A 15652-nucleotide genomic window follows, 5' to 3' on the forward strand; every position below is an offset into this window, starting at 1 on the left:
CCTGCCCTCGAGTGACCGTCCTGTACTGTCGTGTCCCCTTGGAGCAAGAAACTGCTGGGAAAAAAAAAAATTATTGTCCTTGGAAAAGGGTCTCTAGACAAAGCCAGGAGTGAACCGCAGCCCCCTCCACCACCTCGCGGCGCCTCCAAGCTGATAAAGGCCGTTTCACGGACAAGAAGCCAGGCCTGACTCTGAAAGAAACCTCTTGCCCAAACTCTCCATCCGGTTTTCTTTGCCAGCCCAGAGCCAGACCCGCCGGCCCCCACCCTGCCTGAGCTTGGGCCCTCCTGGGAGCAGAGTCTGTTCTCGGCCTCACTGACCAGAGCAGGCCTGTGGGTGGGGAGCTGTAGGCCCCGGAGCCAGGGCCTGGAAGGCGGGCGGACAGGGAGCAGGACGGACGCGGCACCTGGCCTCACCCTCCGGCGTCCTGGGCCCACCCTGGGGAACTGGCCCGCATCAGTCTCAGGCTGTCAGCGTTGGAAGCGTCTTCAGGATTCCCCTTGTCGGGTGATCTTCGCACCGTTTCCAGCCCCGGAATCCTATCACGGCAGGCTGAGACACCAAACAGGTAAGATCAAAGCGCCCTGGGGAAAGCGTCTGGGGGTAGGGGCTCCCGCTGCCCACCCCTTTGCTTCCCAGGAGAGGGGCCCTCAGAACCCCAGGCTCTAAGGAGCTGTTGGAAAATCTCTGGTCCAGCCCGGCCTCCCTGTTTTGCCGCTGAGCAGACAGACCCAGGCGGGGTCGCGAGCAGCTCTGCCAGCAGAGCCAGGCCTGGACCTCAGGCCTCTTGAACTGCAGACCAGGTCCGCCTGCAGGGCCCTCGCCTCCCCCACTGGACGAAGGGCACCTTCTGCTGCTCTCCGGGGGCTCTGCTGGAGCCAGCACGACACTCGCCCCCGGGGAATGGTGGCAGCCCATCATCTCTTCCTGCACTAGACGGTGAGCACCTCCAGGCAGTGATCCCCGCAGCACCTGGCGCAGAGAAGAGGCCAGGTGCCCTACAGGCACACACAGCCGCGTGGCTTGTCGAAGGATCTGTGACAGCACCTGGCACCATGTGGCACGGAGCAGACGCTCGGTGTTAGTGCTGCTGTATGATTAAGTAGGACTCCTCTTATAACCCCAGCGCTGGTGACCGGGATGCTGGAGGGGACAAACTGAGGCCAAGTGTCCCCCATCCTAAAGAGGCAGATGCCAGACATCTTTGAGCGAGGATGTGAGAGCTTTTAAACCATAAGACTAGATAAGATGATCAAGGAAGTGCGTGTACGTAGAAAAGAGAAGAGGTGGGGCGCCTGGTGGCTCAGTCGGTTAAGCATTCGACTCTTGATCTCAGCTCAGGTCTCTCTTTTTTTTTTTTAAGATTAATTAATTAATTTATTTAGAGAGAGTGCCTGCATGGGTTGGGGCATGGATGGGAGAGGGAGAGAGAGACACTCAAGCAGACTCCCTGCTGAGCACAGAGCCTCAGCTTCACAACCCTGAGATCGGGACCTGAGCCAAAATCAAGAGTCGGGTGTTAAACCAACTGAGCCACCCAGGGCCCCCCGATTTCAGCTTTATAGATTTTCCCACAGATCATTGAATATGTTTATTTTTATTCTCTCTGTTCTTCAGATTAATTCATTTTTATTGATCTTCCTTCAAGTCCACTGACAAATTTTCCATCATTGTAAATGTGCTGTTGAGTTCATCTGGTGAATTTCTATTTTACATGAATTTTTCAGTCTTAGAATTTCCATTGGGCTCTATTTAATACTCTGTATTTCTTTGATAATATTTCGTAATAATTTTCAACTTATTCATTAATTGTAGGTATATTTTCCTTTATATCTTTGAGCAAAGTTACCATCTTTGCTTTAAAATCTCCGTCTTGCTGGGGTGCCTGGGTGGCTCGGTGGCTTGAGCGTCCAACCTTGATTTTGGCTCAGGTTGTGATCTCAGGACCATAGGACTGGGTCGCATGTCAGGCTCCACGCTTAGTGCAGAGTCCGCTTGGGATTCTCTCTCTCCCTCTCCCTCTGCCCCTTCTCTCCAGCTCTCTCTCTCTCTAAATAAAAAAATAATGATAAATCCTTTTTAAAACTCATGAAATTAAATATTTATCTGCATTCATGATCAGTCTCCATCTATTGCCTTTTCTTTCAAGTATGGGTTACGGGGGATCCCTGGGTGGCGCCGCGGTTTAGCGCCTGCCTTTGGCCCAGGGCGCGATCCTGGAGACCCGGGATCGAATCCCATGTTGGGCTCCCGGTGCATGGAGCCTGCTTCTCCTTCTGCCTGTGTCTCTGCCTCTCTCTCTCTCTCTCTCTGTGTGACTATCATAAATAAATTTAAAAAATTAAAAAAAAAAAAGTATGGGTTACGTTTTCTTATTTCTTATTGTTAGTAAGCTTGGGTTGCATCCTGGACACCATGAATGATAAGTTGTACAGCCTCTAGATTGTGTTATATTCCTTTGAGGAATACTAAATTTTTTTTAGCAGGAAATTAACTGGCAGGAAATCAAACTTCCTTTGTGGTGAGCACCAGCTAAGGTCTCCGTTCGGTTCATTTAGTTGTGTTGGGCTGTTTGGATCCTTTCCCACACATGCATAATTCAAAAGTCACCTAGAGGTTTGAGCAGAGTCTATATTCAGGATTTGTAGAAGTCTCTCTGTGACTCTCTTTTCAATATTTCCCTCTTCCACGTTCCAAATGCCTCAAACTCTTGCCTCTAGTTCTTCAATCAGTAAGACTAGGAGCGTTTACTCAAGCTTTTGACAGTCTGCATAGAGCCAACTGGAGCTGGCCATTGGGAGAGAAGTTATGAAAATAGAAAACTTACCCAATGCATTGTTATTCTTCTGAGAGTCAACGCCTCTTCATTTCCTGACTGCTTTTTGGTCGTGCTTTAATGCCCTCATGCAGTTGTTGCTTTTCATATTTTGTGCAGCTTTAAGCTATTATCTGTAGGAAAGATGACTTAATAGGCTCTATTCCACCATCACTGAAAATGGAACCTTCTGACCATCAAATTTAATGACATGAACGTCACTGGTGCCTTGATAAGAGCACCAAAGTTTACATAGTAAGAGTAGAAAGTTGACTAGAGTGGGTTCATGAGAAAATGGGAAAAAAAAGAAATTTTGGATAGTAAATATTGACAGTTTCACGAGTTGTTTTGTTGTAAAGGGAAAGAGAAATGAAGTGATTTCTGGAGGTGGATGTGGTATCAAGAGTGAGATAAAAGCATGTCTTCTGGGATCCCTGGGTGGTGCAGCGGTTTGGCACCTGCCTTTGGCCCAGGGCATGATCCTGGGGACCTGGAATCGAGTCCCACGTCAGGCTCCCTGCATGGAGCCTGCTTCTCCCTCTGCCTGGGTCTCTGCCTCTCTCTCTCTCTCTCTCTCTCTCTGTGTGTGTGACTATCATAAATACATAAAAAAAATTTTTAAAAAGCATGTCTTCTATGCTGATGAGAATAATCTAGGAGAGGAGGAAAAGCTGATAACACAGGAAAAGAGGGAATGATGGATGGATGTTCTTGATGCTGGAATGATGTTCTTGAACAGACAAGAAAAGATAGGACATGCACAAGGGGAGGCTCAGCCTTGGATAGATCGTGGACGGTTCATCCACACTCAGCGAGGCAGGTGGGTGGATAGGTGGGGAGGAGCAGGCTGGTTGGAGTTCTCTTTGTTTTCCTTCCATGTCCTCAGTGAGATAAGAAACTCAATTATCATCTGAGAGTGAGGATAGAGGAGGAGCCATGAAACCGTTCTCTAGGAAAGTAGAACTAAAGAACTAACAATGTAATAGGAAGGCTGGGCAGCACTAAGAACCCTCTTCGAATTGGTGTCAGGAATTTAAAAGGGGTCAGCATAGGCCTGGAGGTTCTCCACCCACATTTCGCTACCACACAGGTGCAGGTGTAGAATGGGTGGAGAGTTTTTAACCAGAGATTTTTCCCAGAAGGTATGACGAGGCAAAGTAAGGGAGTTAAGGCAGCGTGCAAAGGAGTGCTTAGAGATGGGCCGAGAACTTTAACCCCGGCACCTAAGGAGACAACAAGGGGTTTGAGGGCTGATTAAAATTAAGGTGACAGAGTGAGTAAATTATAGGGTCTGAAGAATTATGAGAGGCAGACGACTTGAGGGAGTGAGGCGCGCGTGAGGAGGTGGTGGTCAGGGAGCGTGACGCTTGAAATGGAAAACATGGAAAAATTGTCATCCTTGGTAACAGTAGGATGAGCTGACCGAGGGAGTGGGTAGCTGAGCTAGGACAGAGGCAAATTCGGTGGTGGATGGGGGATCAAGGAACCAAGAGGCCAGGCTAGGACCCTTGGAAGGATCGTCCTCCTGGACGTCGAAATCACCAAGAATTAGGAGAGAACTCACATGGAGAAAGTGGTGGTGGCAGACCAGAGCTAAAGTCTGCAGGGAAATGAGGGGAGTGGCCCGGAGACCCGGAGGTGACTGCAACGGTCTACACTGAAGTGGAGTTCCAGGGCGGCCCCAGACCTTCTTCTCTTCCTGGATTCCGCCTGTAGTACCTTCTAGTCGATGCGCAAACATCTTCCGGTGATACAGGTGAGCTCCCTCCCAAATTGGCAGAGGTGACCCAAGAGCGAACCACTAGGATTACAGTGGGAAGGGACCCCCCCCTTCGCTGCCAGCGGGTGGGAGCCGTGCGGGTCCGCAGGCGGCTGGTGGTCACGCTGACTCACAGCGGCTGGGGTGGGCGTGGGGCTGGTCCAGGGAGCAGAGCGAACTCTCTTGGTTGTCAACCTACCAGGTCATCTTGAGAGGAGAGTTGCGACATTTGGGACAATTGGCAGACGGGTGTGGGATGGAGCAAGAGATGCAGGAGGGAGGGAGGAGGCAGAGGAGAGGATCTGGGGCTTTGCTAGAAAGTCAGGAGATTGGGTCTGCCTGTCTGTCATGCAGAGGAAACCGAGGCACCACGCCGGGAGAGGGCAGGTAGCAAGCCTCAGGCCCCCGGTGGCTCTCCGGATTGCTGCTTGCCAGCTGCCCGCCACCTCCCGGGGCCTGCCTTTCTCTACTCAGGGCTCCGCAAGCTTAAAGCCACCCTGAGCCACCCGTATTTGGGTTGTTTGCTTTTGAGAAACAAAGGACAAAGGTCAGTGAAGTCACCACCGGCCCAGTCATCCCAGCAAGAACTCGAGCCTCGTCTTTCATACCTCCTGTCTCATTTGGGCCCCAAGCCCTTCCAGCTCTGAGATGACACCTCGACCCCACAGCCACAACCAGAGTCTTGCACGGGACCGCCCCAGGCCCGGCTTGGCCGGTTCAAGGTGCGCCTCCCGGGCCCCGCCTCCGCTCCCCCCACCTGCCGGCGCCACGGTGCGGCCCCGAGAGCGACCCGACGACATCCCACATCGCCCGGCTCCCAATTTTCTGCAGAGAACCCTGGGTCTCACGTGCTGGAGGGTCCCAGATGCCCCGAGGCCCCCCTGGCCCGGCCCCTCCACTCCCTCTGTGCCCCTGGAGGCATCTCCCGAACTCGACGTGCCCTCCGGCCGCGGGCCCCGGGGTCCTGCACCTGCGCGCAGGTCTACTTCGCCCTCGGCCCACGCGGAGCTCCTGCGGGCCCAACGGCAACTTCCTCAGCACCGGCCGGGGTCCAGCAGGGAGCATGAGCCCCGGGTGCAAGGACGCGGAGTTGAGGGGACCCCGGGGCGGTCTCCTGCTGCACTGGCCCTACAAGCCGCCCCGGCCTCCCTCGCCGCTCTCTGCACAGCGGCCCCTGAGCCCCCGGTCGGAGGCCGCCCTGGCTGTTGGCTGCGTCTCCCCGCGGCTCACCCATCGACGTCCCGGCGCAGGGGGCTGTGTGTCCTCCTCTGGACAGCTCTCTCAGTACCTGAACAGCCACATACCCAGCCTAGACCTTCTGGATCCTTCTGACTTTCCTTACAGGGCCTGGGTTAGCGGTCCCTTCGCTGTCTGGGGCACCGGGTTTTGAACGCATCTCAGGTTGTCTTCATCCCGCTTAAGAACTGGGGCTCTGAATGGGGCCTAGGACACCAGATGTGGCCTGAGTGGCACCATAGCCCGTGGAGTGGGGCCTCTCCGATTTGGGGTGCACGGGTCTAGACTCCTCTGTCATCCAGCCCTGAAATTGCTGGGTTCCTGGCCTCTCTGAGCCCCCGTTGGACGTCATGCAGAGGTCCGGACTGCAGGGGCCCCCCCGCCTGTGGCGGCTCCTACTCTGAGCCTCCCCGGGGAGCGGGATCTCGAAAGGAGCAAGGAAACTGGCCGTGGGCCTCTTGGTGTTTAGAACTGGAACTCTCCAGTGCGGATGGACCTGGCTTTGGGATAAATTTATTCTCAGAGAATTTCGTTCCAGCTGGGGAAGCGGTCGGAAGCCACAAAAAGTGACGTCTCCGTAAAACTGTGAGGCAAGGCCCGCTCTGCCCCAGAGCCAGTGGGCGGCCTTGGGAAAGCCTCCTCGCCCCTTTCCTTTCGGCTAAAATAAGGTGTCTGGGGTCCCCCAAGTTCTGCCTCTCGGAACACCCCTGCCCTCCAAGACCCCTTTCCCCGCGGCCCCTCCCGCTCCCCTGGGGTCTCCAGGAGCCCAGACCTTGGCCGCAGCCTGCCCGAGCGCCCCGGCAGGGGCTGGGGAGCCCACAGTCTGGTTCTGACACAGATTCCCACACGGTGCCGGTGGCAGGAGGGAGGCAGGCGGCCGAGGAAGCTGGTGAGTCAGGCTGTCAGAACTGGCCCTGCCAGTTCCACGTGTCATCTAACCACGGTGTCAGCAAAAGCCCGGGCCAGGTTTGGGCTCGAAACCTCTTCCAGCTGCTGCCGCGCATTCTCCAGGTGGGCAAGGCATAGAGCTTTCCTGCAGAAGCCCAGGCAGCTGCCGGATTTGCAAAAGCCCTTCCCTCCCTCCCTCTCCCTCAGGAGGGAGTCACACCTTCTTTTATAATGGTCATCAGGCCATGGGAACTGCCTTTTCCCTGCTGGCAGGACGGGACAGGATGGGACGGGATGCCAGCTCCACACTGGGCTGGCAGATCTGGGGAGACACCAGCATTCGAGACTCAAAACAAAGGCCCATGGACTCTGGGCGAGGGGACGCTGTCTGGACCCACTCAGCCATGGCCCAGAAGGGCCTGGAGACAGCAGCTCCACCGGACACCCCTCCAGAAGCTCCCCCAGACCACAGACTCAGCTTCTCACCTCGGGCAACGGGGGCAAGGGACCCCTTAGCACCAGGGAGCCTCACATAGAAATTTCAGTGTCGGGGTGCCTGTCTATGCGTGTGTGCAAGTGTGCATGAGTGTGCGTGTGACTGCAGAAGGGAATTAGGTTAGCATTTCCCGGAGTTATTCCTACAGGACATTCATAAATGCTAAGTGACAAAAGAAGTCTAAGTGGTTCTTTTTTTTTAGATTTTGTTTATTCATGAGAGACCCAGAGAGAGAGAGAGGCAGAGACCCAGGCCAAGGGAGAGGAAGGCTCCCTGCGGGGAGCCCGATGCGGGACTTGATCCCAGGACCCCAGGGGCACGCCCTGAGCCAAAGGTGGATGCTCAACCACTGAGCCCCCAAAGTGCCACAAAAGAAGTCTAAGTTTTAGGGACTCTGGGCTAAATGAAATTAAACAGCTTTGTTCCACGCATGTTCCCCCAGAAGCTTTAATGTGCTGCTGCATGTCACAGCAGAGAGAGGACGAGAGAAAGGGAGAGGAAGTGGGGGTGACGGGAAGCCCCTCCTGCGCTTCTCTGGAGGAGGAACACTTCTGGGCAGAGCACCTGTGCCAGCCTGGGTGATGCTCACACCGATTACGCTGACTTCTGAAGGGAGATTCTGGAACCCCAGGCAAAGGCCCTTCTGGGACAGTAAATGGCAAACCAGATGAGCATGGCCTGGGAGAGACCTCTGTCCCAGCTGAACAAGGCTCAGGGTCATCCCAGTGTGCCTGGCCTTCAGCTGGACAGGCTGGCGGGGAGGCCATTGGAGAAGACGGCTTGGGGGTCAAGGAGCAGAGCAGGGCCCCGGTCAGCGTTTACAGAATGAAGCACTCCCTCTGCCTCCAGCCAGCCTGATAGCAGCTGACGGGATCCCCGAGCCCCCATCTTCTCAGGAGTCTGCCGAGCAAGGGTTGCAAGGCGTGTGCGGATCCCTGGGGATCGGGTTAACCTCCAGATTCTGAGCATCTGCACTTCCGGGAGCTCCCAGGTGGATGCTGTTGCTGCCGTCAGGGGCCCAAGGACCCCCTCTGAGCAGCAAGGTGCTAGCCGGTGCAGGAAGGCTTTCTGGAAGGATCAGCCTCTGGTAGAGGGGAGACCCGAGGGCGGAGTTAGCAGAGCACAGAGCTGGGGATGCGAACACTGAGGAGGTGGGGAGAGACCGCAGGTAAGACAGGGATGTGCGGAAAGGAAACCAGTGCGGCCTGGCGCTCAGATTCTAGGGCGCGGTGTGGGGCGAGAGGCACCGACGAGAGCTGGGGGATGGACACCGAGGTCCAGCTGCTGGCAAATTCCACCCGCCCCATCGCAGCCCCCAGCCCTGGAGCCACACGGGGAGGTTGACCATAATTCTGGCGCAGGGCCTAGGGACCCCAGGGTGAGCGTTAATCTCCAGAAGAGGAGCGTGGCCATGTGGGCTCCATGTCTCCCCACTCTGCAGAAGAGATCTCTGATGTCCTGGCAAGAGGTAGGAGTGTCTTCAGCACCTTCCCCTGGCCTCCCGTCACCGTCACTGTCACTGGTGGCTGCAGGCCAGGCAGGATGGGCTCACTCACCCGGCCAGGCCCATCTTCCCATGACGACGGGTCCAGCGCCCCCCCAGGAAGGAGAGGGCAGGAAGGAGGGGCCGCCCAAGGCCTGCTCTAAGGCCTGTAGGGTGGAAGGGACGGGGGACCTAAACTGGGGGCATCTCAGAGGAAGAGGGGGAGCAGACACCACAGGGAGGGGGAATGGCAAGGGAGACACACAGGGGGAAGGGAGCCTTTCGATCACCACAATATCCCAGACACTCACAGGCTTGTGCCACAGGGATAAGCACTGTTCTGAGCACTTATATTTATTTTTGTAAAGATTTTATTTATTTGTGAGAGACACAGAGAGAGAGACAGAGAGGCAGAGACACAGGCAGAGGGAGAAGCAGGCTCCATGCAGGGAGCCCGATGCGGGACTCTAACTGGGTCCCTGGGATCACGCCCTGAGCCGAGGCAGGTGCTCAACCGCTGAGCCCCCAGGTGCCCCAAGCACTTAGATTTATATAAGCTCATTTCATCCTCCAAAATCCAATGAGGCAGCTGCTAATATCATCCCCACCTTAGAAAACAACAACAACTGAGACCCTAACTTGGCCAAGATGACTCAGCGAATACATGGTAGGATGGGGATGGAATCCGGGGAGTCTGGCCTCAGAGTTGCTGCCCTTAAACACTTTCCAGAAGACAACAGGTTCTGGGGCACACATGGCTTCACTCTCCACCACCCCCCACCCCCTCGTCTGGCCAAGTAGGGTGCAGAACGGGTTGTCGATGGCCAGACCGCCAGTACCACTCTGTCAGCCGTGGCAAGGCAGCCTGATTCTTTCTCGGGGGGAAAAACTCCTTTCCAACTGGTGCTTCCCCACCCCTCTGCCCTCAGCCCTGGTCACTCGTGCAGGGCACAGCAGCCCTGGCTTCTTCATCTCCACGAGCTGAAAATGCTGCTAGTTTTCGGAGTGCCGGTTTCCTCAGCGTCCAACATCGGTGCCAACAGCCCCCACCGCAGTGCTCCCATATCTCTCTGTTTGCCTTTGCAAGCAGCGAGATCATCCCCGGCCTTTTTCAAACACCGTATACGTGTCGCCTGTCCAGGGTGAAGCCTTGACTCCTTGGGGATCCACGGCCGGTCCTTCATTCAGCAGTTTCTGAGTGCCCCGGGGTCCCAGTCACACTCTTGGGCTGGGGATTAGGCAGTGAACAAAAAACCGACTAACTCCGGGTCTTCTGGAGCTTACAGTAAGGAGACACACGACAACCGAGACTGGGGGAGGAGACCAGAAGTGCCAGGTGGAAGGGAGGGTGCAAGGAAGTTTGCCTCTTGGCCAAGGAAACCTCCTGCCCCCCTCCCCGAGGAGCCTCAGGAAAGTCCTGGACAAAGGGAGGTTTGACTAGGAAATCGCTGTGTTCTCTCCATCACTGCTGCCACCTGTGCTCCGGGGAAGCTCCTTCCCTGCCGGATGGTGGGTTCCTCCAGTAAAGGTTCCAAAGCTTGACGCCGACTGGCAATTCTTTCAACAGCCCCATTATGGTGACTACGAGTTTGACCTCACCCCACTTCAAATTCCACCCTCGTCCTTGACTCACGGCTGGCTCCCTGTCTCCCCTCGCCCAGCACAGGCCAGACTCGGGGAGGCAGGGCGGGGCTGAGCTCTCTCATACACCCCCTTTTCCAGTCGGGCCCCCCTCAGGCTGCGATGGTGCCAGGGAAAGGGAAGGAGCCCACGCTGGCTAGTTCCCACGTGTGTCACACTGTCGCCCCGAGCACAGGCCCCAGCTCTGCTTTGCAGTCTGTTAACTCGGAGGGACCCAGACGGGGCCCAGGAGCCCACATCCATCTGGTTGGCCACTACCATGGTCCAGAGCACGTGCTCACTAAATATGCGTCGGGTTTATGGGACGACGGAACCAACGAACGCATGAGCCCTGCCAGGAGACGCCTTAGTCACAAGCTAACTCAGGGCTAACACTGATACCGCACGAGTGAAGTAAGCACCTGAACCTCTTAGGATCAGTTTTTCTTTTTCTAGGTCCCTTTGGTTGTTTTTTAAATTTATTCACGGTGGTTTGACAACTACCAAAGTCAATACAAAGATGACGTAACTATTTTAGCACACTTTCCCTCTCTGTCAGTATTTGACGGTCAAACACCCAAATCCTGTACAAGATCTGCTGAATGAGAGCGGTTTCCTCCTGCAGTCATCCAACCCGGATGGGGCGCCGGGACCCATGGGTGAACAAGCCAGGGCCCCCCGCCACACGAAGCACTCCATCCAGACAGCGAGGGCAGTGAGGAAGTCAACAGCCGAGCCCCCAGAGGCCCGTGTCCCTTAGCGAGTCGTTTTATCCGCACCAGGGACAGCGGCAAGGTCGGTAAGGTCGCGCAGTCGCGCAGCCGCCGTCCAGGGCTGCCGGGAGCCCTCAGCAGCGGCCACAGACGGGATGGGACAGCATTTTACACGCGTTCTCTGACAGGGACCGATGCCCGCGCATTCTGCATTGTGGTATCAGAAAGGATTCGAAGAAATGCTAGCCCAAACACGGAAGCCGTTTCGTTAAAATGCACCTTTGGGGCGTCTGGGCCTCCTTCAGCTCAGGCCGAGATCCCAGGACGGGAGCTGCTGGGCCGGGAGCCTGCTTCTCCCTCTGCCCCTCCCCCTGCTGTGCCCTCTCGCTCTCTCTCTTGCTCTCGCTCTCAAATAAATAAATTAAATCTTTTTTAAAAATAATAAAATACGGGATCCCCGGGTGGCTCAGTGGTTTAGTGCCTGCCTTTGGCCCAGGGTGTGATCCTGGGGACCCGGGATCGAGTCCTGCATCAGGCTCCCTGCATGGAGCCTGCTTCTCCCTCTGCCTGTGTCTCTGCCTCTGTCTCTCTCTGTCTCTCATGAATAAATAAATAAAATCTTAAAAATAAATAAATAAATAAATAAATAAATAAATAAATAAATAAATAAATAAAAATAAGATGACTTTTCTTTGTTTCTATGAGATAGCCAGTTTTATCTGGTAGGAAGCATACCAGGCAAATAAAAAATCTTAAGCAGATCAATCGGGATCCTGCCCTGAGTGACCTTGGGTGAGTCACCCAAGTGCTTTGAGCCCCCGCTTCCCCACACACAGAGTTCTTAAGGCGTCACTCTGCACGTTGCTGTAATCGTCGCGTGCACGTGAGCTGTGTTGCACACGGCTGGCACGCAGCAGGTGCCTAATAGGTGGAGGCTAATATCGTTCGTTAGTATGATCAGCCTCTCCCAGTAGAGTCCAGTCCTCACCGGCTCCCCTGGGCCCCCGTAGATGAGAGATGTGGGGCCAGAGAGGGGTCCCCCCCTCAAGCTCAGAGGGGAGAACACGGCTTGCCCACTACCCCCAAGCACCCAAACCCCTCCTTTGCCCGCCCCCCGTCCCCCCCAGGGCGCTGGCTTCTCTGGGGCATCAGCCAGGTCGGGGTGGGGGGTGGGGGGTAAGGCAGCTTGTGCTACCCAGAGTCCCTGCCCCCTCCGCCCCCCGCTTTCCTGAGGTGCAGCCCCAGCCGCACAGCCCCTCTCTGAGCTGCGTTGTCGCCCAGGCCTGGGTGGCAGACGGCGTGGCTGGGTGGCCAGGGCAGGAGGGCAGGGCCACGGGCAGGGCTGCTCCCCCGGGGCCTTTGCACAAGATGGAAACACCCTTCTCCTGAGCCTCCAGCCCTGAGCAGTTGAAATTCCTGTAGCTGTCGGGGCGGGGGCTGAGAACGGCTGGGCAGTGGGTGGGGCTGGGCACCTCCTGGCAGGGAGGGAGGGACAGCAGCTGGCGCTGACGCGGGGACCTGGTTTCTGTGAGTCGCAAGCCCCGTGGCGCGTGGGCCTGCGTGGGGGGCTCTCCGGGGAGCACAGGGGCATGGCCTGAGGAAGCCAGGGGGCCCAGGGGGACGTCCCCAGACTTCTGGGAGAAACTGGGCCTTGAACCAAGTCCTGAGGGGTGGGGAACAGTTGGTGGGCAGAGAGGGAGCAAGAGCACTGCAGAGGCGGAGGGCATGTGTTCGGGGCTCACAGGACAACTCCTCCGTCCTGCGGCACAGTAAGATTGCAGCTGGATTAAGGGGCGGGGGGACAGTCCCTGTATCAGGCCTGCCACCCCGACCCTATTGCTGATTGTTACACCAAGTCTCTGTCATCCCCCCCCCCTTCCCGGGCTCACTCTTTGCCGGGTTGAGGGGTGACCCGTTGGCAAAGCAACAACAGGTGCTTCCACCATCCCCAGGTCCCCTAAGCACCTGTGGCCAGGAGCGTGGGCTCTAATCACCCCCCAGAAGGAGGAAGCGGCTCTTCCAACTCAGGGCAAAGCCTCCCATGCCGGACAAGTCACCTGTCCTCTGACCGGGTCCTGGGGCTCCCTGTGGGGGGAGGGCCAGCCTCGCAGGCTGACAGGCACAGAGCACACAGGTGTGCTGCTCTGAGGGCTGCTGTTTCCCCAGGTGGGCGGGCGAGGGGAGGGCCGGGCTGGGGCAGAGAGTACCAGCCCCTTCCCTCACGGCCTGGGCCCTGGGCCCACCTCCAGCTGGCTCATGGGAGCTCTGGCTGCCGCTCAGGCCCCACACTCCGGGAGATCCGAGGTGCTCCTCCGTCTGCAGCATGCGTGTGCTGGGAGGAGTCCCGGCTCTGAAGCCATGAGCTTGGGTTCAAATCCCAGCTTCTCCACTTGCTAACTGCATGGCCCTTGTCATGTTGCTCAAGCCATCGAGTCTCAGTGTCCTATGAACGTGGGGAGGAGACCTGAGGGCCTTGTGGGGGGCAGAGTTGGCCAAAGAGAACACGTGTCACGGAGCCAGCACAGGCCTGGCACAGAGGACAGGGAGGCACGTGCGGGGATGTCACAGAGGAGAAGGCGTGAGCTTACCCTCCCACCGCCCCAGTCAGCAGCATTTCCCCCCAGTTCCCACTCAATCTTCCTCCTGTAGGGCCAACAGGGCAGGCTGGACTTTCAGAGGAGAAGCCAAGCCCAGAATGGCGACACGGATGCCACAGTGGCCTGGCCTGCCCTCCTGGCCGGCGGGGACCCCAGCTCAGGCTGATCCCAGAGCTGGGCCCTGAGGCCTGTCGGTGAGCCCAGCACAGAGGAGAGCCAGGGTGGGTACTGCTCCACCCTTTCCAGAAACCAGGCTGCGGTGTCAGCAGCTTGCACCTGGGAGCAAGTTCTGCTCACCTCCATCCAGGCAGTGGCACGGACCTGGGACAGCCGAGGGACAGTCAGCAGCAGCAGCAGGCTCTTGTCACCCCGGTCCCCCGTGGTCTGGGCACGGAGAAGGCCTGACCCTGGAACACGGAGGGAAGAGAAGCCATCGGGGGCTCCGTGAAAGGCCACAGACAAGGAGCCAGCTAGGAGCCACATGGGCCACTCAGCTTGCCCGCACCTTGAGCCCTTGGAAGGGGCTGGCTACGGGCTACGACCAAAACGGCAGCGCCGGCGGCCCACACGCGCTAGCCCGTTGCCAGCCACTATCTCACTAAGCGGCCTGACAACACGCAGGGGGCTCAGGCACCAGGAGGGCAGTCACTCGCCAAGGCCACAGAGCTGGGAAGCACAGGACCTGAGTTTGACGGGAGAAAGTGAGGCTGTGGGTTCAGAGCCTGGGGTCCCCAGCTGAAGGAGCTGGTCCCCAGGCCAGCAGCCCCTGGAGACCCATCAGCGTCTCTTGGCTTCTCCTCCTCAGAAGCGGGTTTCTCGTGCAAATGCCTTTCATGACTTGAGTTTGTTTAGAGAGAAAATCTGATGACAGGAGGATGGCGGGGGGCAGGGGCGTCTCTCTCTCTGACCCAGGGCCGGGCAGAGCTTGGAGGACGCTTTCCCTGAGATCCGAGATCTGACAGGTGACAGGTGTGCCCAAAGCAGGGGGAGGTGGGAGCCTCGTGGAGATGGTGGTGCCTGGGGCTTTGCCGGGGACAGTGCAGGGGGCATCGGGGGTCCGGGGCAAGCCACCCTGCTGCAGCCTCACCCAGCTCCCTGGGCTCAGGGGGCCCAGCCAACTCTTGGCCATCCTCTCACCCTCAGCGTTTGGTTCAGCTCCCACTGCATGGTGTCACTGTGCACGAGGGTGACAGCGTCATGAATGAACCAGGGGGCGCGTGTGCACGCCCCGCTGCCCCACACCCCTCCCATGTGAGTCCATCGCTGTGTGCTTCAGGGCACACACCCGTGGTCCCTCCGTTCCCTAGGAATGACCGGGGAGGGCTCCCGTCTGGAAGCAGCCCTCGAGTCACCCCGCAGCGTTCTTGCCCAGGTGCCATGACAGGGACTTAGACGGGGCGCCACGGAGCCAGAGCACGGCAAGTGCTGGGTGTGGACGGTGTGCAGGGCACTCACAGGGTCTTCCCTGAACACCGAGTGACTTCAGGACAAAAGAGATAAGTGGGACCTGGCGTCAGGGGCCCTAGGAGGAAGTCAGCAAGGCCACCTCCGCACCCCGCTCAGGGTAGGGTCATTGATGGAGAGACCACACCGACTAGGGCGGAGGGATGATCGCGAGGACCCTGCTGGGAAAGGAGGTGCAGGGAGCAGGACCCGGGACTGCAGCATCATCCCCTCCTGCCAGAGGCAGGGACAGAGGACATGGAGCCCCCATGGGGATTTGGCAGTTGGAAAATTCTGGAGTGCTGGATCCAACGCCCCTCTCGCGGGTAGCAGGGTGGGTGGGGCTACCGTGCGTCTCCCAGAGATGACAGTGGGAGCCCTCTCTGGGCGTGAGACCCAACCTCCCACCTCCCGCATCTGGGGCCCTTCCAGAGGCCCTTCTGCTCCCCACCAGAAGCCCCTGGATCCGGGATGACAGGGCTCTTCACGCACAGCGGGCCGGTGCTCCCTCTAGGGCTCCGTCTGTGCTGCTCCCTCTTTCCATCCCCAATCCCTGTCCTTGACCTTCTGCTCATCCTCGGAGACTTGGTGGCGAATGCTTT

Source organism: Vulpes lagopus, chromosome 1 (genome assembly GCF_018345385.1).
Source record: "Vulpes lagopus strain Blue_001 chromosome 1, ASM1834538v1, whole genome shotgun sequence".
Lineage (NCBI taxonomy): Eukaryota > Metazoa > Chordata > Mammalia > Carnivora > Canidae > Vulpes > Vulpes lagopus.